Source organism: Limulus polyphemus, unplaced genomic scaffold, assembly GCF_000517525.1.
Source record: "Limulus polyphemus unplaced genomic scaffold, Limulus_polyphemus-2.1.2 Scaffold923, whole genome shotgun sequence".
Taxonomy (NCBI): domain Eukaryota; kingdom Metazoa; phylum Arthropoda; class Merostomata; order Xiphosura; family Limulidae; genus Limulus; species Limulus polyphemus.
In genome coordinates this window covers 111,339-136,704 of record NW_013666533.1, presented here as the reverse complement: position 1 = coordinate 136,704, position 25,366 = coordinate 111,339, and the positions used below count along the sequence as shown (strand labels likewise).

Genomic DNA, 25,366 nt, shown 5'->3' with positions numbered 1-25,366 from the left:
CAAACTTGCATTAGTTTCATACTTTATTGCTCTTGTCTTTAAATGTAACTACAAACTTGCATTAGTTTCATACTTTATTGACTCTTGTCTTTAAATGTAACTACAAACTTGCATTAGTTTCATACTTTATTGCTCTTGTCTTTAAATGTAACTACAAACTTGCATTAGTTTCATACTTTATTACTCTTGTCTTTAAATGTAACTACAAACTTGCATTAGTTTCATACTTTATTACTCTTGTCTTTAACCGTCTCCTTTAAATGAATGGGATTTTCTTTCCCTTATTTAATTTTCTGAGAAGCTCACACTGGTGTATAGAAACCGTATAAGGGAAAGTGAATTGTCTTATATTTTATCTATGCACTTCCTTTAACACCCTGTCGTTCGGTGGGCCAGTGGAACGTTTATGGACTTACAACGGTAAAACCTAGGGTTCGATTCCCCTTGGTGAATAGATCACAAATAGTCCATTGTGTAGCTCTGCGCTAAAAAATAACAACAGTAACCTTAACACCCCATATATTAATATCACTTTTCAAAACAAAATATCTGAAATGTTCAGCACAAAGTAGTGTAACAAACTTGTTGACCGTATTCTGACTCTGGTCTTGGAGTATACCCAAATTTAAACATTTTCTATACAATAAATGAAAATAAATTATATCTTTTACGTCTAAAGTAAACAAATAAGTTATCAGACTGTATCATTATTAATAATGATTGTGAACGTATTTGTAAATTGTTAGGTTATTTTATAACAAGGTAAAATAAATGCAATACTAAAACATGTAAAACACTACAAAATGCATGTTTCGTAACAGTTTTCCGTTTGAATAATTTATGTTTGTTTGTGTTTTTTATTATGACAATATTCTATTCATTTACTTTTCGTACAACAACATTTACATGCACACGAACGTTATATTTATTCACTATTTACGCTTGGTATTTAACAGATACGATGACGTGTACGTATTCTAAACCTCGCTGTTTACCAAAATAGTTTAGTGTCTGATTCATCAATCACGTAATGCAGGTTCTCGTTGTTTAAGTTAGCTTATTATGCTACCCATTTTAAAACTTTTTAAGTGTCATTAATATGTTAATATATATAATGTGTTTTCAACCATGCAATGTACGTTCGGCTTAGATAGACAGAGTTTTAACTATAAATCATAGAAACATAGCATGTGTTACTATACAACAGCAATTTCTGGTAGGGCTCTGTTAGATTATTCTGGGTACACATGCATTAGTACTCGAAAAGGGGCAACGATATAAGATTAAGGTCATTCACCATAGGATATTAACTGAAGTTGGACGTTACTTCAGAATAATCCTGAACAAAAATATGGTTCTCACTAGTTCACCTCTATTGCTTTTTACGAGAAATCTAACCAGAGCAATAAGATTAGTCAATCCCTATTCCCAAATCCCCCCCCCCAGTGGTTCAGCGGCATGTTTGTGGGCTTATGACGCTAAAAATCTGGTTTCGATACCCGTAGTGGGCACATTACAGATAGCTCATTGTACAGCTTTGTGCTTATCTATAAACAGGCAAACCCTATTTCTGTAAGTTTATCAACTTGAACTTGAAGGAATAGCTTCATTTCATTAACATTGTATGTTACTGAGGGTTAATTGCATTTTATTAAGAATGGTATTCAAAGTCTTCATCCATTGTCTATCGTGCTTGTTTGTTCCACAAAACAACTGCTTTCATTGCAACAAGTTTATGCGAAGTGAGGCGAGGTTAAACTTAAACAACTCATCTTGATAACCTTTTACACACCTTCCACTGTACGTAAATGTCAGCTTTGAGGCCAAAACTGGGCAGAAATGCACGTCATGATGATTAACTGAAAATTGCTACATTATCACTTTTTTCGTACCTGTGTAATTCATGTATTCAATGTAAATTGTCTTTTATCCTTTACTAGCAAATAACATTTTTCCTAATTTTATTCGCATGTATTTGATATATGCTAATTTGTAAATATAATACATTCGATATTTCTAATAATCTCTTTCACAGAATTGGGTTTTGAAAATCTTCAATACTTCCATGAAGAAGATTGTGACAAATAAACTTCAGATATTAAAATATTAATGGTGATCAGATGTTTTTATCTTCTTAACAGGAAGTGGCACTAAACATATAAGTGGGCTTGGCGTGGGAAATTGGTTAGCACGTCGAGATGCGGATCTCAGGATCTGGGATTCGATACGTTCTGACGCTAAACAGGCTCCACACCTTCAGCTGTGGGTTAGTTCATAACATATCACAGTCAGCTCCAGTATTCGGTTCAATATGCCGCCACACTAGCCCTTATGGCGGCGATTGCTGCTGTCTAGTTGTCTTCCCTCTAAAATAGTTCAAAATTAGAGGTGATTATTTTTACCACTAGGGGTCTTCATTAGCCCTCCTATGCATAAGATACCGTTAAGTTTGAAATTTTCATTTTCGAAACATACAAGCATAAATGTTACATTCATCATCCAACCCTGATCATCAAAGATCGCATACAAGAACAAACATTTGACCACACTGTAGTTAACTTTTTAAAGCGTATACTTTCTTGAAGATACCTATGTATAAGTAGATTTGGATTCAATGCTTTAAGATGGAGAAAAATATATGAGTATTTCATGTTTTATTACTTTCTTAATCGTCAAAGTATAACTAGACAAGATTTAAATAAGAAACTTTATGGGAATATGCAGCAGTTATCAGTTACTATTTTAGTGCTGTTGTATAGCATAAAGGCACCTAAGGACTTAGGCTTTGTAGTCGAGATCCACTTAATGGATTCTTCTTCGTTTACTCCTACACTTCCAGTACTTAATTATTTGTAGCGATTTTATCCCTCCAATGGCTCAGCAGTAAGTCTGAAGACTTATAATGCTAAAAAAACGGGTTTCGATGGGCACAGCACAGATAGCCCGTTATGTAGCTTTGCCTTTAAAAATGATACTTTGTACTCAGTTAACCTGATGTAATTCTTGATTCTAAACCCTTGCTTGAACGACACACAGTTGAGTAACCTCAATCTTCTGTTTGCTTTTAAGTTTATGCGCCAATTATATCACACTATGAGTTGTTTAATCACTGTTTGCACACAAAAACAAAAACAAAACGCTACATCTATTGGTTAGATCAAGGTCGATAACATTTAACACATTTGTCATTCATGGGGATTTTCAATAGTGTTATTGTATTCAGAGCAATATACAGGAATAAAAAGACATTGTGTAGATAAAGTATAACATTTGAACTATTAGTAAATTAAGTCTATAATTAAACTGGTTGAGCCCACGGCATTTTGATTTTTTTTTATGAACACTTTATGAACCAAAATGTTTGTGTATCCATGACTTTGTTGGTTGCAGAGTTTCTAAGAATGTATGACTTGCACATAATATTGCAGTTAATCCCACTAATTACTATTGGTGTCTTCTGTGTATTTCACACAGAAAATAAGGGATTTCATCCAATTGTTTTATCAGTTCTTAATATTCAGTGAAAGTTTGGCATGACCTGGTGGTTTAGGGCGTTCTGTGGGTCACGGGCTCGAATCCTATCACCGAATCCTTTCAACTGTGGGGGCATTATAATGTTATGGTTAATCCTACTATTTGTTGGTACAGAGTAGCCCAAGAACTGACAGTGACTAGCTAGATGCATTTCCTCTAATATATCACTTCTAAATTGGAGGCTGCCAACGAAGATATATAGCCAACCCTAAAGCAGCTTTGCGCAAAATTCAACAAACAGACAAATACATTCGCTGTTGTAACGGACAAAAATACAAAATTATTGAATATATATATGTGTGTGTGTGTGTGAAGGCCACTGGTAATGAAGAGTATAAAAACAAATCGGTAATAGAATGCATGAGAAGTAACATTGTACGTGGTTTGGGGGGAGGGAAGCTAGCAATCTATTGCCCATTCTTTCTCTCCCTTCCTTTTTCATTTCTGTTGTCCTCACTCTGTTTTATATAAGATCCCTCAGTTGTCGCTGATCAACCAACAAAAATTTTATGACACCACTACAGAGATTTTTATGACACAGTAGAGCCTAAGAGTAACATATTTGAATGTACTGCTCCCCACCCAAAACTGTCGCTCTCATCCAAGTTCTGTATATCTCCATTGTGTACGTTTACAGTGGCTGCCGATATCAGCTATTCTCCCACTGGACCCACTAGTTGAGACCACGTGAAATCCGTACGTCATTAGACTCCATCTTGCTCGCGTTCTCTTTATAAATACACTGTATATATACCCGGTAATGAGATAGCTAGATGACTCATTGTTCCCTCATGCCTAGTTTGCTCATGTTTTTTGTAAATGTGTGTTTGTCTTTGTTGTTTAAAACAAGACCATAAAATAATTAACATTTGACGTCATTATATTATACACGACATTTAAAAAATGGTTTCTACACAAATAAATAACAACAAATAAAAACATGTTTTTCAATAACTTGGTAGAAAAATACTTGCCTTACTTCCTTCACATCACATCTCTTACGTGACTTACATAAATGGGGAGTCTTTTTGTGGGTTTTTATCGCCGTTGTGTGTATATATATAGATGTACAAAGTATAGGATGCTCCTTTCTAACAATTTACTGTTTATAAGATTTGAAGCTAACTTTAAAATCAAGAAAGGTATGTACTCCTTTATTGCTACCTCATTTGTTGGTGTTGTTACGAGGATAAATCGTGACGTGATTAGATATCTCATTAAGAAAGTTTCAAGTACTTTAATCCCGAATAGGTGACGCTCGATGACAAGTGAATATGGAGTCTACATGTTGAACAGCATAACGAAAAGTATAACATAAAGAAATTTATAAAAACCACGGTAGTATGTAAAATGGAACTAAAAATAAATATATTTGAACAGACGAGTCATAATGTTAAACGTTTCACTTTTGTGAATACCTAATATACACTACAATAGTACCTGTTTGTTCATACGCTCACATTACAAATTATAAAACCGAAAGAACAACACAGATGTTTCAACTTGAAAGGCCCCCCAGTGGCACAGCGGTATGTCTGCGGACTTATAACGCTAGAATCTGGGTTTCGATACCCGTTGTGGGCAGAGCACAGATAGCCAATTGTGTAGCTTTGTGCTTAATTACAAACAAACAAACAACTTGAAAGTTAGACGTCTTCTATAAGATACACGAAACACAAAAACGTAACACAGTTGGTATTGTTTAAAACTACCGTACTCAGCCATTTTAACGGTGGCATTAGCCATTATAGGGTAATATGTATTTTGTAAAACCCAATAGTGATATTTGCTGTTGTAAAATTTGTCTCTAAACCGGCATGCCCCATTGGGGGTACGCAACTATAACTATTGGGAACATATAAATTATATCTGAAAGTGAAATTTTAAAGATGAAGAAGTTTTAAAAACTACCGTATATATATATTACTAATTAATATATATATATATATATATATATAGGAAAAACAATTATCATGGCATGTACAGTATATACTCTGTTAAACTGGTCATCTCTCACTTCAGGTGGTTTTGTGAAAATAAACAGAAATTTCGAGAATTAGAGAATATTGATACGTGGCTCTAACAATCTACGATTTTATTAGTTGATAATGAACCTAGATTAAATATACTGCTACAAATCCCTTAAAAAAGACACACATACTCTATATACACTGTGTTCGAAAAGTTTGGAACCATAAGCACTTCACCGAATTTTACAGAATGTGTTGCACATGCTGCCCGTGTAATTCGAAACAAGTTTGGATTAACAGCAGGATTAACTCGACCTTTTTATGCTTTGACAGCGGCACAATCAGTCAGATATCTGAAATTTAGAAGAGATGCACATCACATTATGGTTCTAGACTTTTCGGACACCCTGTAGTACATCTGCCACAAAAAAGGAATAATTTAGTGCATTAAAAGTAAAATAGACGTCGAGGCGAAGAATTTATTAACAAAGTATTAAAATTCAGGACAAGTGATGTATGTTTCGAATGGAGTCATGTCTTGAATTAGACCAATTATCACTTGCCTAACGAAACACGAGGGAAATCTACAGTCATAGTTTATAAATTTTGATTCGCCAACAAAAAAAAAAAAGGTTGATATCTTCTTGTCTACGTATTTATCTCATCATATTTTTTTATGAAAAGGCCTGCGCAGAAGAATATTTAAAATATGGAAGAAATAATAATGGAATGATAGCATTCATAGTGTCATGACAAATTCCTGTATACTTCTCGGTGCGTAGTCCTATACATATAAGTACACACAATGCTGTTTGGTGGCCCTCAATTCCTCGATATACGATAACAAAATTCTTAAATTTAATTTTAATAACTAATAAATAATAAAGTTGAATATAGGTAAACGTAAACTGGCTAATTTTATATGTGCGTGGTTTCGTGTGTGTGTGTGAAGAATGAAAGGAATTGGTGAGTCGTGTACAATAATCAGCAAGTTATATGTAAACACAGTACTAATTAAGTTTATTCTTGCTATTAGGATGGAGTGGGTTTCATAACCCAAGACTTGAAGTTTCATGTACCTGTTGTTTTATGCATGTTTAGATATATACTGTTTTTCTTTCTTTATGCTTCACTGACTGAAATATTCATAGGAAATACGCAGGGGTTAAAATTTGACAGAAAGGTCCGGAACGACGTTCCGTCTCTTGAGGATACAAGGCATTAGCGTTCCTAGTCTTCCGACTGGAATGTCAAAGTGGATCACAAAAGAGAGTTCCACACCTCTTTCAAAATCTCACTTTGCTTATTTATTTTTTTGTCATATTAAAATGTGTGTAACTTAATTCCTTTAGTTCATTTCATAATTAAAATGAACCCTTTTTTTGGCAGACGCGTGTCATTGTGTAATGTGCAAATGGCAATATGTTTGTTTAAATTATTAGTGGTGACTTTTAGTTTTACGTTTTTGGCAAGACTATCTGAAAATTAAAGAAAAAATAACCTTAACTAATGTCGATGAAATACTTCATTGATAAAACTTAAATGTATTATTTACTAGCTGGAGTACTCGTCCCCTGGACGGAAGTTATGTAAATACATAATTAATGAAAGGTTATCTTAAGACATCAAAAGTTGCTTCCCTTATATATAATTGTAAAAAACGTCCATAAAAACTGTAAAACGCAAAATGTGAAACTGCAAATCTACACATATCTCATCATGGACCCAATAAACCTTCATGCCAAATTTGGTGTAGATCCATTCACACCCTGCGAAGTAGTTACATGGACATAAAACAGACAACAGACAGTATTATTATATTTATATATATTAAATGATTTATAAAAACTTGTAATATAACTTTATTAATATGCCACTTAGGATGCATCCTGTCACAATCAATGCTTTATCTTTTAGAACACGAATCACAACTTTTGGCATTATGTGTTTGGACTTACCATAACCCTATCACAGTTTTTTGCTTTATCTTTTAGAATATGTATCACAAATGTTGGCTATGTGAGTTTGGAGTTACTGTAACCCTGTCACAGTTCTATGCTTCATCTTTTAGGACATGTATCACAAGTTTTGGCTCTCTGTGTTTGGAGTTATCATAATCCTATCACAGTTCTGTGCTTTATCTTTTAGAGAATGTATCATAACATTAAGCACTATATGTTTGGACTTACCATAACCCTATCACAGTTGTCGACTTTATCTTCAGTACTAGATATATGTAATATAACTTCACACTGAAACTGATAATAAGTTATATCACATTATTATTTACTAGGTCTTCAGTAAGAGTATAACTGACAGGTTATTAAACACTGTTCTTAGTGGGAGTTCACGTTGCATTCAATAAACTCAGTACTCCGTCAACCAAGGCGTTCTATATCATAAAACTTGTTATCGGATAGTATGCTAGCACTCTCTATGTAGGGATCAAATGATAATTCCACTTCCATCCATATCCTCTTTGGTTCCTTTCTTCGAGTTCAGTAGCCAGCCCTAATTAGCCTTTTTTTAGCGATATTTTTTTTTCCTATAAGTATTGGTTTATCTATTAGGACACACTTTAAATAGCCATATTTCAGACATTTTTCTCTTACAATATCCTGTAGCTGTGTTACAGTGCTTAGTTTTATCTGTTTGGGCATGCCTTAACTGTGTTACAGTTCCTGGTTTTATCTCTTTGGGCATGCCTTAACTGTGTTACAGTGCTTGGTTTTATCTGTTTGGGCGTACTTTAATTGTGTTACACTTCTTGGTTTTATCTCTTTGGGCATACCTTAACTGTGTTACAGTGCTTGGTTTTATCTCTTTGGGCATACCTTAACTGTGTTACAGTGCTTGGTTTTATCTCTTTGGGCATGCCTTAACTGTGTTACAGTGCTTGGTTTTATCAGTTTGGGCGTACTTTAACTGTGTTACACTTCTTGGTTTTATCTCTTTGGGCATACCTTAACTGTGTTACAGTGCTTGGTTTTATCTCTTTGGGCATACCTTAACTGTGTTACAGTGCTTGGTTTTATCTCTTTGGGCATACCTTAATTGTGTTACAGTGCTTGGTTTTATCTGTTTGGGCGTACTTTAACTGTTTACACTTCTTGGTTTTATCTGTTTGGGCATACTGTTACGCCTCCAGTCGTTAATTAATTTTCCGTAACTTCGTTCCCACGAAACTTTAGCGACACAAGTCCTCTCTTAATAAAACTGGTTTATTCTTTCTGAATATAACTTTACCGATACACTTATTTTCAACAGTCGCTCTATAACAAACGCTATAACAACGAACGTTAACTTCAACAATACTTTCTGACTGCAGTTCAATTACTCACTACCTACATACACATTGATACCGTCACGTTGTGACCATCTTATATATACCAGACTACCCTATATCTAGTAATCTCCCGACAATTCCCGAAGGTTCGAGAGAAGGAGTGGCGTGACACCAGTCACGTGACCTCGCTGACGCAACAATACCTTAATTGTGTTACAGTGCTTGGTTTTATCTGTTTGGGCGTACTTTAACTGTGTTACACTTCTTGGTTTTATCTCTTTAGGCGTACTTTAACTGTGTTACAGTGCTTGGTTTTATCTCTTTGGACATACCTTAACTGTGTTACAGTGCTTGGTTTTATCTCTTTGGGCATCCTTTAACTGTATTACATTTCTTCGTTTTATCCGTTTGGGCATATCTTAGTTATGTTACAGTTCTTGATTTTATCTGTTTGGGCATATCTTAACTATGTTACAGTTCTTGGTTTTATCTGTTTGGGCATACCTTGGCTGTGTTACAGTTCTTGGTTTTAACCGTTTGGGCGTACCTTAACTGTGTTACAGTGCTTGGTTTTATCTCTTTGGGCATACCTTAAATGTGCCACAGTTTTTGGCTTTAAATGTTAAAGCGTTCCGATAAAGAGATTATTTGTAGAGTAACTCATAAGTAAGTAATGAGACTGCAGAAGATAATATTTAATTGGTAAAGAAGTAAATACTAATCAGTTCAACGTGTTCTATAGACATCGATATCCTTCAAAAAGTATATTTACATACATAACACAATTTATGCGTGCTAACGTACAATCTAATTTAAAAATTTAGCTTTAAACTAAGAAACGAGATGTTGTACTTGAATGGATTAGTAAATTGCTAATCATTTCCATGTAAGCTTTCATTAAAACGCCGTCAAAAGGATTTAAGGAGTCCGTTAATCACAGCGCCACTGTTGCAGTATCGTTCTGCATACGCAGTTGACTAACTCTTAACATTTATGTACCCTAACATTTCTAATTTCAGCCATTTTGTCCTTAATGTGCAGAAGTTGATTGTTCCGCTAGGCAACCAGATTACTGTAACGAATGCTCTCTTTACTTTACTTGATGCTTCTCAGTGTGGTATTGTGGGGCTGTTTGACAGGTTGGGGGTGTGGTGGTAGGAATTGATGGACGAGCACGTGAAACGAGAAAGGACTTTTGATTATTATTCTTGAGTTTAATTTATCGTCTCTAGACCATTACGGACACCATTTTTCATAAAAGTATTAAATTTCGGATCCAATTAGTTTAATTGAACTAAAATACAGTAATATATTCGCATGAATAGATATATATGTTCGATGTTAAAAAGTATTGCATATGAATTTCTTTTTGCGATTTTTTCTGAATAATCAAAACAGTTCTTCGTAGTTGAGCCAGTTACTGATTTCACGAAAATTGTGTTTTAAAGATTACGTTTGAAATGTAATATTGGAACAAAAGAACAACAACATTAATTATAATTAGTGTCTTAAGTACAGTCAGATCAAAATTCCTATTTTTTACGACATTTCTCTCAAGATTTAATATTGAATGATGAACAGTCAATCTTACAATCAAATTAAACACGATTATTTAGAGTTTCGTTTTTGTTTTTACAAATCGAACGTTTAACTCTATAGAATATATTATTACAACGAAATTAGCAAAATTATATATGCAAATGACGTACATATATATGTAACTGTTTTTAAAAAGTGGGCTGAAACTATAAATCGGATACCTTAAAAACGCGTTTAGAATTTTGAAGTTGTAAGTGCATTATAAGAGTGACAATCGAATCACACTATTTGATTAGACATGGTTAGCCCAAGAATTTGTGATGGATACTACTGATTAAATAACCTCCGTCAGTATGTTAACTGAAAATTAAGAACAGATAAATATTGTGTGGAACTTTGCGCGAAACTTTTGAAACAAACAAAGAAACTGAATTAAATATAAATAAATAGATGAATAGATAAGAAACCCCTTTGCAGAGTTATACCACTGGAAACCGGGTTTCGATACCCGTGGTGAACAGAGCCCATTGTGTAGCTTTGTACTTAACTTCAGATAAAGAAAAAAGAAAGGATAGACAAGGAAACTTGATGAATGGATAGACAGGTAAACTTAATGGTATTCAAACACATCACGTATTACAAAATGTAATCAAATTATAATAGGAACGCGTATAATTTTCTAAAGTAGATTTTTACACATATCATCTTTAAATATACATATTCCATGTTTACTAGAAGATAAATATAAGTAAATACACATTTACTCTTTCATGACTTTTAAATGTGTCTCAAATCCTCAGAGAAAAACATGCATATGGTTAAAACAGAATGAAAGCAGGGAGTCTGTTGAACGAAGTGTGAATAAAAGTTTTCATAGGAGAGTTTGTGTTTTCTGTTGTAGTAGAATGACATTTCAGTTGAGTTAAAAACTCACTCTCAGAGACAGTGGAAAGCATGCTGAAGCAAATCTTATTAGGGACTTCCGTTTGAAAGAATTTGAGAAAAACTGCACACTTTGCTCATGGTGTGAACCTGCCTCGTCTGTTTGCTGTCGTTCTATTTATTTGGAAACAGTATGATATAGATTAATTGAGGAAAGTCTAGTGAACACAGCAGGTATATTTTGCTAATTTGAAGTCTGATCTCTTTCCCATGTTCTATCTTTCCCTGCAAGGCTGACTCATTTTAAAAACAAAATATATTTAAAAGGAATGATGGGTGTTAGGGTGTTTCCTATCAGTTAGGGCGTAATATAAAGTGTGTTAAAATAGCATGTAGATAGACCTGTAAAATTATACATGTCATCCTGTAATTATATGATGTAGTATATGTTACAGTTGATGATAAAATTTCACGTGATTACACTTATAATGGGTGTTGTACAGTAAGATTGTTGATGTCGAGGAGATGTATCAGTAAGCAGCTTACTCAGTATAAGAACCATGTTATGGTGATAGACACGGTGTGTTTGTGGGGGGAGGGGCGTATTTTAATCTTTTTAATTACTATTTTAGTGGTTGAACTTTTACAGTTAATTTCTTTAAGAACAAGAAACAATTGGTTCTGTTACTTACTGGAGTTTTGAACTATTCCATAGGCTATTTGTCAAATAGTTATTTAAAGGATTTATTGTTGCGAGGGAATCACTCGAGTGATGAGTTTTAGAATGTCAGGGATAAATCAAAATTCTGGATTATCGAAACGGTAATAACTTAGGTGCATCAAGTTAGTTAAATCCTGGAGTTATATAACAAGTGAAATTATGTTCATATTCATGTTACTTAGTCAGTATTTTATTATTTGAAGATTTGTGTTTCTTTTATGGTGCTGTACGATATCCAGGAATTGTAAGAAATATATAAACTGATTTTGATAAAACGTATATACGTCAGTCAAAACAGACTCAACATATATATGTGTGTGTGTGTGTGTTTCGGAAAAAATCTTATACAATTTGAAAGAAAATGATGATTGAGTTCAAGAGAAAAACGTAGAACACAAACCATTTACTGGATAAGCATTTATGATTTTTCTCGAAGAACTTGTGATGTGTAAACAATAATCCCTTTTATGTAGAGATGAAACCCAAACAAAAGTTTCAAAAGTAAGAGAACGTGTAGTAGCGTGTGTTGTTTTAACTTAACAACTTTCAGGACTGAGTCTGTTTTTATTGCATCAGTATGAAGGCTGGTATGTGTTAATTATATATATAATTTTACTGGGACTATGAGATCAATTAAGTCCACGAGAAAGAAAAATCAGAGATCGATAATTATAAAATATCTCTAATTCTCTTATACGTCCCCTTGATCTTCTCACATTTTTATTACGCTTCCTGAAAACTATGCTAATACGTTTTTTGTTTGTTTTTATTTAAAGACCTGTTCTAAATATTAGGTAGTTATCCTAGATTTTTAGATAATTGCAACAGTGTATGCATGCAACTCGTTTTGTTTCAGAAAATGGAAATTGTACTGAGGATTTAAGTTAAATGCTAAAAATTATAAGGGATATTTCTAATGAAGCAAATAAGGAAAGTTATTCTTATACTTCGTCATCATTTAAAAAAAAGTCCTTATTTCATGCACATCTCTAAAACAAAACAAAAAACTGTCTTCTAGTCGCGTGCTTTTTTTAGTATTTTTAAATTCCAACATATTTTAAGTTTTGCACACAAGTAACTACATTATGACACTTCTTTTTCGTACTCTTTGTTCTATATTTATTGTTTCTTTCACAAAAGTTTCTCTACAGACACTTAGGTCTTTATAGGCCCAGTTTATTTTATCGTGTATATGGGTGTACCCAGACATTTTTCATAATGATCTATCTTTGCTCGACCTTGCAACAATAGCAGAAGAAACCTTAGACAACAGAGAACTGGGGGCATTTTACCGAATCACCAGAGCTCTGTCAGACAGAAGTGGAAGTCTGTCGAAACCAATAAAGGACAAAGAAGGTAAGACGATCATAAGGGAAGCAGTACAGTTGTGAAGATGAGGCAAGCATTTCCAGGAGACATTCAATCGACTATTGCCTGTTGAAAAGACCAACATCACTCCAGCAAAATCCACAAAGAATGTTGTCACCAGTTCACCAACAAAAGTAGAAATATTTAAAGCCTTGAAGAACCAACTAAAACTAGAAAAGCTGCTAGACCTGATGAAATACTCAAAGTTTGTTAGTGATAACTGAGTACATAATATCTTGTTTCTAACAGGTTCAACGATTGTAACGCATCTTATCCCAGACAAGACACAGGCTAACTATAACTATGTGCCAAAACCCTTATCAAACTTGTGACACATCAGACTTCAAAGATGTCTTCCAGCAGTAAACCAGATCTAACTTCACTAAACATATCTAACTAAAAGATTGGTACTACTATCCATTATAAAAGTCGTCAGATTTCATCAGGACATCGGGAAAACAAAACAAACAACTTGGTGGATCCCCTCCAGTGGGTTACTAGGTGTAGAAGAACAAAAGTTTAAACAGTACCAGACTTGCTTCTGGAATACAATGTGTACTAGAGTTCTTCCATTGGCAAGATCCAGATCGTTTGTCATTACAAGAAACAAGAGAGAGAGAGAGAAAAAAAAGGCTAAGCCTAGATATTTACGATCCACCGTTAACCAAGAGTTAACTCTTAAATACAGGAGGATTATATTAAAGGACATGAACAGAAAACTACCCATAATGACAATGAGAGTAATTTAATTTACATCTCGTGAACTTGACTCTCGAGTAGTAACTAACATAACAATTCCTTATATTTAATAACATTTTGCAAAATTAAATATCTTTATAAAATATTATTATTATTATTTTTGTTTTGTTTTTCTTTTTTTAATTCTTCGTAAAGATAAATCTTTTCTCAACAATTTTGTATAAAATAAATTATTACGTGTGTGGATACACATTTGGTATGTGTAATGTTCACAGAAGTATTTATGAACGTTTATGTGTATGGCAATGATCATCATGAAGAGCTTCCCTGCACAATCTTGTTTGTGTGTATGATAATGATCATCATGGAGAGCTTCCCTGAACAATCTTGTTTGTGTGTATGATAATGACCATCATGGAGAGCTTCCCTGCACAATATTGTTTGTGTGTATGATAATGACCATCATGGAGAGCTTCCCTGCACAATCTTGTTTGTGTGTATGATAATGACCATCATGGAGAGCTTCCCTACACAATCTTGTTTGTGGGTATGATAATGATCATTATGGAGAGCTTCCCTACACAATCTTGTTTGTGTGTATGATAATGACCATCATGGAGAGCTTGCCCGCACAATCCTGTTTGTGTGTGTGATAATGGCCATCATGGAGAGCTTCCCTGCACAATCTTGTTTGTGTGTATGATAATACCATCATGGAGAGCTTCCCTGCACAATCTTGTTTGTGTGTATGATAATAACCATCATGGAGAGCTTCCCTGCACAATCTTGTTTGTGTGTACTCTCCATGATGGTTATTATCATTTCCCTGCACAATCTTGTTTGTGTATATGATAATAACCATCATGGAGAGTTTCCCTGCACAATCTTGTTTGTGTGTATGATAATAACCATCATGGAGAGCTTCCCTGCACAATCTTGTTTGTGTTTTGATAATTTACATGCGTAACGCTGCTTTCTAAATGTTTCGGAACTTTATTAATGAGAACTTTTCATCCTTTTAAAATAAAATATTTAAAATGCCATTATTACACTTTTTTTGGAAACATTTAATTACTTTTCTACTGAGCTGCAATCAAATGTTGATGAACAATACATAAAAAAACAATTTGAAAATCTTAATTAGTTTAGCATTTTTCGTTCATTTTATTTATTGGTTACCAAAGTCTTTCATAATTCTTTGTCATTTTTCTTTATGTCAAATCTTGTTTCGCTAATGGAACACGTAAGGAAAAAAATCAACAACTACTTGAAGTTGTTGTTAGATGGAATTAATTTGAGATTCATCCATGTACTTCATTTCCATTTTTTAAAACAATTGGTTTGTAACCGTATAACTGTTAACAATTCACTAACTTCTCTGATATTCTATGTGATATATTTTATGGATACCAAATTATTAAAATATTTCATTAAACCGAAAGCGACTCCTCTTTCGTTCTAGCAGCAAATGTGGGAAAATTTATCGTAATTTGATTTTGAGGACTGTATAACAGAGATAACAAGTCCTCACTCTTTACCTATGCTTCTGATAGTCAACAACCTGTGTGTATATAGTTTAACTAGGTGGGAAGTTTACAGTATTCTTTATGCTTCATAAACCACTGCTTTATATGCATGCTAAAAGCACTTACAACAACTTTATGTTCGATGTAAGCGCACATGATTACTATGTTGATCTGCCTTTACCTAAAACAGTTTATGTATTCTAAACCAAAAGATGACGCAAAACTATGTACAGTCTTTAGCACATTTTCATAAAAGAACTCTCTTATATTTGGATGATATTTGAAATTATTATGGACTAAAAGATCAAATATTCTTCACGCGGGTCCTGAAGAGATCTTTCATTTCGTGTGTGTTGCGAAGACGTTTGTCAAAAGCAGAGTTCGACATACGAATTTCTAGCCATCATTTTTTTCAAACTTTGTTACAAACAAACACATTCAAAACTAGGCATCAGTTATTTTGAAACTTTTTGCAAACTTTCTGTCAAAAGATTTATCAGTAATTAATCAGAAAATCCTTGCTACTTTTCAAACTTTATGACAATGATTGAATTTCATACATATGCATGATTTTCAGTTAACTGCACATTACACCATCATGGAAGTTCTAAGAACCAGTTTCTATGTAATGAAACTCTTGAAATTTCGCTCAAAAGAGCTCTAACTGAGAAAAGCGCTTGAATTTCATGATTTATAACTTTCATAACAGACGAACACATTATTGATTTAGTTCACGTCTCTGTTACAACTGTTACGAACATAGCAATATAAAGGTATTTTGTTGCAATAGCGTATACAATAAAATGATTCGTATACTGTGAAATATTAAGTCTTAGAAAAGCTGAAATTTGTGAACTTCAGAGAACATTTGTAGCAAGCAGAAATCAAAGTTCCTTTCTACACGAAAGTAAATAGCTAGACTATATTGTGACTTTATAAATTCAATCTCTTAGTAAATGTTTCGCAATAAATACACAAATAAAACACGTTAAAAAATTAAAATCTGTGTATAAACATATATGGTACAGTTCTTACTTATGAAGATAGGTCGACTGTAAAGAGTTGAAGTTATGAAATATCCTTACAACGACCACTGTAACTTTATCTCTGGAGGTCTATACGAACTTTTTGGAGCCTATGTAATGTTAAACTAACAATTTATCAAGTAATGTTTTATGTACTTAATGTTAAAAGAACGATATGTATCAAGTGATGTTGTATCTATGTAATGTTAGAAGAACAATGTATCAAGTAATGTTGTATCTATGTAATGTTAGAAGAACAATGTATCAAGTAATGTTGTATCTATGTAATGTTAGAAGAACAATGTATCAAGTAATGTTGTATCTATGTAATGTTAGAATAACAATGTATCAAGTAATGTTGTATCTATGTAATGTTAGAATAACAATGTATCAAGTAATGTTGTATCTATGTAATGTTAGAATAACAATGTATCAAGTAATGTTGTATCTATGTAATGTTAGAAGAACAATGTATCAAGTAATGTTGTATCTATATAATGTTAGAATAACAATGTATCAAGTAATGTTGTATCTATGTAATGTTAGAATAACAATGTATCAATGTTGCATCTATGTAATGTCAGAAGAACAATGTACCATGTAACGTTTTATCTATGTAATGTTAGAATAACAATGTATCAAGTGATGTTGTATCTATGTAATGTTAGAATAACAATGTATCAAGTGATGTTGTATCTATGTAATGTTAGAATAACAATGTATCAAGTGATGTTGTATCTATGTAATTTTAGAATAACAATGTATCAAGTAATGTTGTATCTATGTATTGTTAGAGTAACAATGTATCAAGTAATGTTGTATCTATGTATTGTTAGAATAACAATGTATCAAGTAATGTTGTATCTATGTAATGTTAGAACAACAATGTGCCATGTAATGTTTTATCTGTGTAAAGTTAGAACAACAATGTACCATGTAATGTTTTATCTATGTAATGTTAGAACAACAATGTGCCATGTAATGTTTTATCTATGTAATGTTAGAACAACAATGTGCCATGTAATGTTTTATCTATGTAATGTTAGAACAACAATGTGCCATGTAATGTTTTATCTATGTAATGTTAGAACAACAATGTGCCATGTAATGTTTTATCTGTGTAAAGTTAAAACAACAATGTACCATGTAATGTTTTATCTATGTAATGTTAGAAGATCAATGTGCCATGTAATGTTTTATCTATGTAATATTAGAAGAGCAATGTGTGAAGGAATGTTTTATCTATGAAATGCTTACAATCTCATTTATTTGTATCAGCCACTGAATTAAATGGTTTAACTTAATAACGTTTTCATTGGTATTTCCGTCAAGGATTTGTTATATGACATTCAAATGTCGATTTTGTCGAAAAATGAATTGGTTCTTTGATTGATTTGTAGAGGAAGTGACTTGACTCGGCGCCAGAGTTACATGACTCGTAGACCGTTGTTCTGATAACGTTTCCTGGTATTCGTATCAACGATCATCTATATCTGTATATATATATTATCTAAACAAGTCTTAACAACTACAATAAAAACGCTGCATACATTAAAAAGATCACCAGAACACAGACTATAATGTGGGATATAAGATATAGGCAGCTTTTTCTGCTGAAGTTTTTAAGGCTTGTTTTGGTTTTTAAAATAGTTTTTATCACAGGTCTGGTCTGGATGTTTTGAACGCAGTTCTTCCTTTAAATGTTAATATTTACTTAACCATTGAACTAATGTTTTTACATATGTATATATACATGAGTGTGTTTTGGTATCTCAGTTGTTATTTTTTATGCAGTACGAAAATAAATTTAGTTCCCTAAAATATGTCTAATAAATACCTCATATAGTGTGCTAAGATCCATAAAAATAATCAGAAATTGGCTAATTTAAGAACAGTTTCCATGACAAACTCGTGCCGTTGTTCAAGATTCTGGAGAATATTATATATGTGTGTGAATGTGTGTGTGTGTTGGATAACAATACTGTCATATATAATTTCTTTTTAATTCTCATTTTTATGATCTTCGTCTTCATCTTTTTGGTATTCTAATGCAATAAACTGCTCTAGTGATTAATATTTCCAGCCTACAGAATACTCGTAGATAATCATCACGCCAAATGGAACACTTCAACGGCTATCCAGAAGAATTGCCCTAATTCAACAGAAAATCACTGTTGTAAATGCTCTCTCTCTTATCTGTATCGGGATTTAGGTCTTTGTAGGCCTTGGAGGGTCAAGTACATTTGACCTTGTCCTCCCCCTCGTGTATTACAGGATAATAATGGTTTAATTACTACAAGAAGATCACAGTTTCGCTAGATTATCCATACACTTACTATGACCCCTTTCAAGGTCATGTACATGTAGGTAATTATAATACTATTAATATGTTGAATACTCTCTCTCTTTATTCGTTAGTGTGAAAGTTTTACACAGCGCGAACAGTTCCAATTGTATTCTTCACGTTTTCGTTAATTTTCAATTTCTCAGAGAGCATGATATAAAAGTAAAGAAAAAGTTTTCAAAAAAGGAGGTAAATGTAAGGAAGGCTAATATCAATCCTTCAAAAACAATATAAACAAGATAGTAGGGATGGCATTTGCATCATCCCTACATAATAGCAGAGGCACGCAGTGTAGTAGAATCTTAACAAACAAAAAATAGGATAAATTAAGCTCAGTTGTGATTTAATAGTTATATATATTGCTATATGTTAATTATTGCCATCCCTACTATCTTGTTTGCATTGTTTTTGAAGGATTGATATCAGCCATCCATACATTTACTTCCATTTTTAAAAGTTTTCTTTATTTGTTTGTTTCTTGTTTTTAATGCAGCGTTTCGATATACATATGAAGGTTGTATTTTATAACGAAGTTCTAAATACAATGAGGTTCTAACTGTAATATTTATTGTTTATCTATTACTGGCTGGAAATTTCTGTTTCACCCTGTACTTAATCTTTTTAAAGGAACACCAAATTTCTGCAAGAAAGCTAACATCAAGGGGTAATAATAACATCATTTACATTAGAATTAAGATTTTTTTAAATTACTACTTATAAGAGCGGATAGATACTCAGTTTGAAACTATGTCACCTCACTGAAATTGGTTGACACCATTGTTTTGTTTTTTGAGTTATCATGTAATAAAAAAAAGAAGCAGAAGATTGTTATGAATTTCGCGCAAAGCTACACGAGAACTATCTGCGTTAGCCGTCCCTAATTTAGCACTGTAAGACTAGAGAGAGTCATCAACACCCACCGCCAACTCTTGGGCTACTCTTTTTACCAACGAATAGTGGGAATGACTATTACGGCTGAAAGAGTGATCATGTTTGGTGTAATGGGGATTCGAACCCACAACCTGCAGATTGCGAGTCGAGTGCCCTAACCAATTGGCCATGCCGGACTAGAAGCAGAAGAAAGAAGAACAAGAAATTCAAAGTTTTTACTGTGATACTTGCAGGCATTCGCAGAACCTTTGGTTCAGTCGTTTACATAGATATTGTTATAAAAGGAAACACTCTATACTATTGTAAAGTTCTGATGATTTGTTGAGGAGATATTTAAAATACCATTTATATGAGCAATCTGAGCCATCTCTACATAGGCAGTGCTACCGGCTGCCTGATAATACCCTTTTTTTTTAATATTTCTGTAGTAACTTAAAACTAATGATGAGGTGGCCTTAATTTATGGTTATTTCTAATGTAAATATTAATTAAGAAGAGATACTTAGGGCTGTCTTCATCATGTATGAAGTAACCATCTATTTCACATAATAGTTCGTTTATTAGTGAGCTATGAAGAAGTATATCGGATAGTGGATAGTGTTTCTATATTTACGTAATTGCAAATGAATTCTGAGGATGTTGATCTTGGTGCTTTGTAATGTTGTCATAAGTAAGGAATTCTGTACTGTTTGTAATGCATTTCTGTGCCAGGTTTATCCATGCGGTGCATCCATATTCGATTACAGGACGTATATATATATGTGTTTCATACAGGTTTATCCATGTGGTGCATCCATATTCGATTACAGGACGTATATATATATGTGTTTCATACAGGTTTATCCATGCGGTGCATCCATATTCGATTACAGGACGTATATATATATGTGTTTCATACAGGTTTATCCATGCGGTGCATCCATATTCGATTACAGGACGTATATATATATGTGTTTCATACAGGTTTATCCATGTGGTGCATCCATATTCGATTACAGGACGTATATATATATATGTGTTTCATACAGGTTTATCCATGTGGTGCATCCATATTCGATTACAGGACGTATATATATATATGTGTTTCATACAGGTTTATCCATGCGGTGCATTCATATTCGATTACAAGACGTATATATATATATGTTTCATATATTCTATTTATGTTATCGCCTGGTGTTTCATATATTCTATTTATGTTATCGCCTGGTGTTTCATATATTCTATTTATGTTATCGCCTGGTGTTCCACTGTTTCTTGTCCGTTATCCTAGCATAGTTCGCGCGTTCCCAAACTTATTGATGTATTTGACCCACTTTAATTTTGAAGTTAAGCCTAAAAACTTAGATGATGTTGTAGTCTGGAGAAGTGCTCGGTTCATACATATTTCGGGTGGGTGTTTTTTGTGTTTTATTAATTTTGTAAAAACTGCTCATTGATTTTTGGGGGACATTTATTTTAATTCGGTATTTTTGACAGTATTCAACTGTTCTGTTTAAGTTGGGTTGTTTCGTTGTCTGTTTTTTTTATTTCAAGTATTCGCACAAAGCTACTAAGTGGCAATCTGCGCTAGACGTCGGCACGCGGACACCTTGGCCACGCCCGTTCCATTATAAATACTAACACCTATTTTGTTTTTTGTAATTTTTAAGACTAATAACGTAGTTTAATTCACAATTAATGAAAGTTTATTGGACTGTTCATCACCTTTTTAAAACGTTTTGATTATCGCGAAATTTTTGCCGCTTTAGACGAACAATTGAGAGTTTTGACACGATAAAAACTTTCAGTCATTTTAGTTAACAATGTTTTGAAAATAAAGTTTATTTACAATTAATATATATTCAGTTTATTCACTGTTTCGTGATTCGGGCGTGGCCGAGTGGTTAGCGTGCCGGACTGTACATCCGAGGGTCAACGTTCGCCCAGCGTTGCCTCAGAATTGTGCTCCGCAGTTAGGGGCCGAGGGTACAGTACACAGAGTGACGGCCGAATCCCTCTATTCGGTCAGACATAGGGTGCCCAAGGTTGGCGGTGGTTGCTGTTGACTAACTAGTGAAAACTTTTACTCCCTTAAAGAATATCCTGTTCCTGTCGGAATACAGCTGTGTTTCTATCTGTATTTATTTAACTAGTGTAATAATAAAGTTATGTATCATTATGAGTTACCCTAGTTATGAAATGTTTTTAAATACGTAAAAGAAGGTTTACTGAAGTTATAGCGACACGTGAAACATGAATGAAGTTTGGTTGTGTTCACATAATCTCTTTTGAACACATCTTCTAGATGGTCAGTGCTGTATTCTAATATCTTACATGCTGGGACATACGTATATAATAATAGGGTTGTGTATAATGAATGGGCAAATACGATTTTTTTTTATTTTGACGTTATATAATACATGTGACATTCATTTTATTCATGATAATGTATTGCATATAATTTCTATGTTGCTCTTCATTATACACACACAGACACGTGTTATTCAATTGAACATATTCATCGGTTGCCTTGACATTTCCTTTGAGTATTAACAATGTTTTCATATTAATATATCTAAATAAGTATGCCTCATCAAAATTAATTTCTATGTAATAAGAATTTTCAAAATACATTAGCCCTAAGATCATACATATGTATATCATATAGGATTAACGTCGCTCATGTCGAATGTTGAAGTTGGATACTTGTTTCATACTCACGGGTGTATGTAATATATTCCGCAACGTCATCCTGTAAATTACGTCAGGAAAATACCAATTAGAGTCCAGCTTAAGCTATATTTATAAAATAATTTAATATATATATATATCTGAAGAGAAAGTAATAGAATTCGTGAGTCCCAAATATTTTTACCAAACTATTTGCAATTCGTTAGTTATCTTATAAACACAAATGTTTAATTTGTATAAGACCCCCTGGGATTTGGCAAGAAGAGCTTCTATGAAGTTCAGAAGAAATATATCACTGAGGCGTTAAAGTAAACACTTATTTTTCAGCGTTTAAACTATTAATTCTAGGGAGAAGGAAAGAGGAGGAGATGGGGAAAAGCCCAGGAAAGGGATGCTTAGTTATGGACAGCTAGTAGAGGAAATGGGGGAGTTTCTGAAAAGATTTATGTCCCCGAAAATGATGGAAAGATTTATGGTACTTTTCTTTAACCAAGCTGTCCTACAGATTAACTTGTTATCGGAAGGGCGTCTTGTTTGGCATTTCAATAAATCCTAGTATATCGTGTGCTAATTTTGATGTTTTAAACGAGTCTCTATACAGTGCATTGATTGCAATAAAAACGTATTGAATTAAAACAAGCAAACTTTTCAATGATAAGTGAGTAAGCAAAATAAGAGACGCCTTCGCTGTTAATTTTATACGTAGAGATGAGCATAGTAGGTTTATTCTGTACTTAAGGACCTTTCAGAAAATACGTTATTATGAATTGTATATTCACTCAACAGCATACAACAAGTAACACTACTAAAGACTTAGAAACATTCATCAATATTTTGACAGTAAATTTGAGAAAGAAAATGCATTAGACTTGTATATAGATGAAAGTGGATTAGCTGTTATACTGTTCTCAAAATATAGGCATTATATAGTTTTTAGATATGACAAGCTTGGATTTTTTAAAAGCTGACTTGCTATTTAATGCAGCTTCGACAGTGAACTGGTTGAGAAGGTGGAAGGGCGTTAGAGGTGAAAAACGGACATTGACCTACTTTTAAAATAGGAGTCGTTGATCCTTACACTGTTGAGTAGAAAACGGTCTTATTCTTCTTGCTTAAAAAAGCAAAGGAATAAAGCTTTACATTTCGCGTTAATCGCTATAAATAGTGGTCTAAAATTTTTTAGTGCAGCTTTTGTTGATACAAGAATCTTTACAACACATTACTAAAAATAGTTCAAAGTTACACCCTTAAAGGAAACATCTCATCCATTGCTAAAATTGGTTACTTGTAATTTATTTAGGTTATTTCTGTTTTTGTTTTTCTGGAATGGCTTTGTGATTGTTTTTTATATTCTTGTTTTCATTTAAAAATCATTATTTACGTTTGAAGGATGTCCACACTAAAACCAACGCTAATTAACACAAGTCTAACGGTTGAACAGTTACAAAATAAGTTCAAGTGAAAAACAACAATCATCGTTGGTTGACATAACAGAATACAAATATACGTCGGCTGATTCACAATCTTTGTGTTGAATATCACACAATATATATAAAGATTATACACAACATGAATTGTGGCTTCACAATGCAACCATGTATTTAAAATAAACAATTTTCAATTGAACACCGTACGTCACTTGTGTTGTTAGAAAAATAAAACGTGTATGTTTATATCGCTACAATAATTGTGTTATAGTTCACGCAGGTCTGTTTTTTGTTTTTTTTTGAGGGGGGGGCACGACTTGTGGTGTTCACAATAAGACGATGTTTGTGTTAATTAATTTATAATACAAAGTTTTTACAGTGTATGATAATCTTTTTAATGAAGTTATTTCCAGAGTTTGGGGTAAAACGTTATTTAAATAACTCGTTACAGTGATAATATCATATTTGTTCATAACGGGGTATAACAACGCGTTAGTACATAGGAATAATAATATTACAGTTACTTTCCGCGGAAAAGAAACGAGTCCGTCTCTTTGCCTTCTCTATGCTGTACACCTACCTATATTAATGTTGTTGATGTTGTGTTTTTCTTTTTTAAAGCCAAAGTAAATTTCAATTTCTAATTTCTGAGCAAATAAGAAATCTAAACGGGGAGTCAAATATGATTGTCCTTTGCCTAACTGCCAAAATCAGTTTCAGAAACAGCTTACAAACTTGCTTTCGCACAAGCTACATCGTAACTGAAGTCTTAAGTTTGTTTTTATCTGGTTAGTTGCGCCGTGCAGTTAGGCTTAAGTATATTCAATAAATTAATTTCCAGACGTATAGTTAAATACGTAGGGAACAGCCGCAACAGTTGTCAAGTGGAAGAAATGTAACGAGCAATATGTAATGATTAATATAACGTGCAATGTTTTTAATTGCTAACATGCAAGAACATGATTTTTTTTTCTTTTTTGAAGAAATGAGTAATGAACTATTTTTTTCCGTATCCAACACTGATTATTTCACTATTTGTTTTACAAAAAAAGACCGTTTTTACGCTTGCCAGTTAATGATCTTTGTATAGACTGTACGTTATATAATGTTTCCGATAGACAGTTTTGATAATGGATGGATATATATGTTATTTAAAATATTTACCGATATATGACCTTTAACATTATTAGTTGTGTTTGTGACTAGGCTAACTTGAAAATACATTGAAAAACATAGCTCAAAAAGAAAAAAAATGCGTTTATTAGTATGTCATATGAGATCAAAACTCAGGCCATTAAGCCAATAAAAAAACAACCTAAACTTAAATATTGGCAACTTGAAGATACATGTACATAAGCATCAGATTACCTAGAAATGATCAAAAATTAGATATTGGCAGTGTGAAGATACCGTATTTTTCGGAATATAAGACGCACCCTTATTTTGAAGACAAAGTTTTGGGGAAAAAAACTACAGTCGCA

General features: G+C 33.1%; 1 protein-coding gene across 4 annotated transcripts in view; it reads left to right on the top strand.

Moving 5' to 3' along the window:
- LOC106461263 (TOX high mobility group box family member 4-like) overlaps positions 1-25,366 on the top strand; it is a 151,084-nt gene that overhangs the window by 71,778 nt on the left and 53,940 nt on the right. The window lies entirely within an intron of this gene.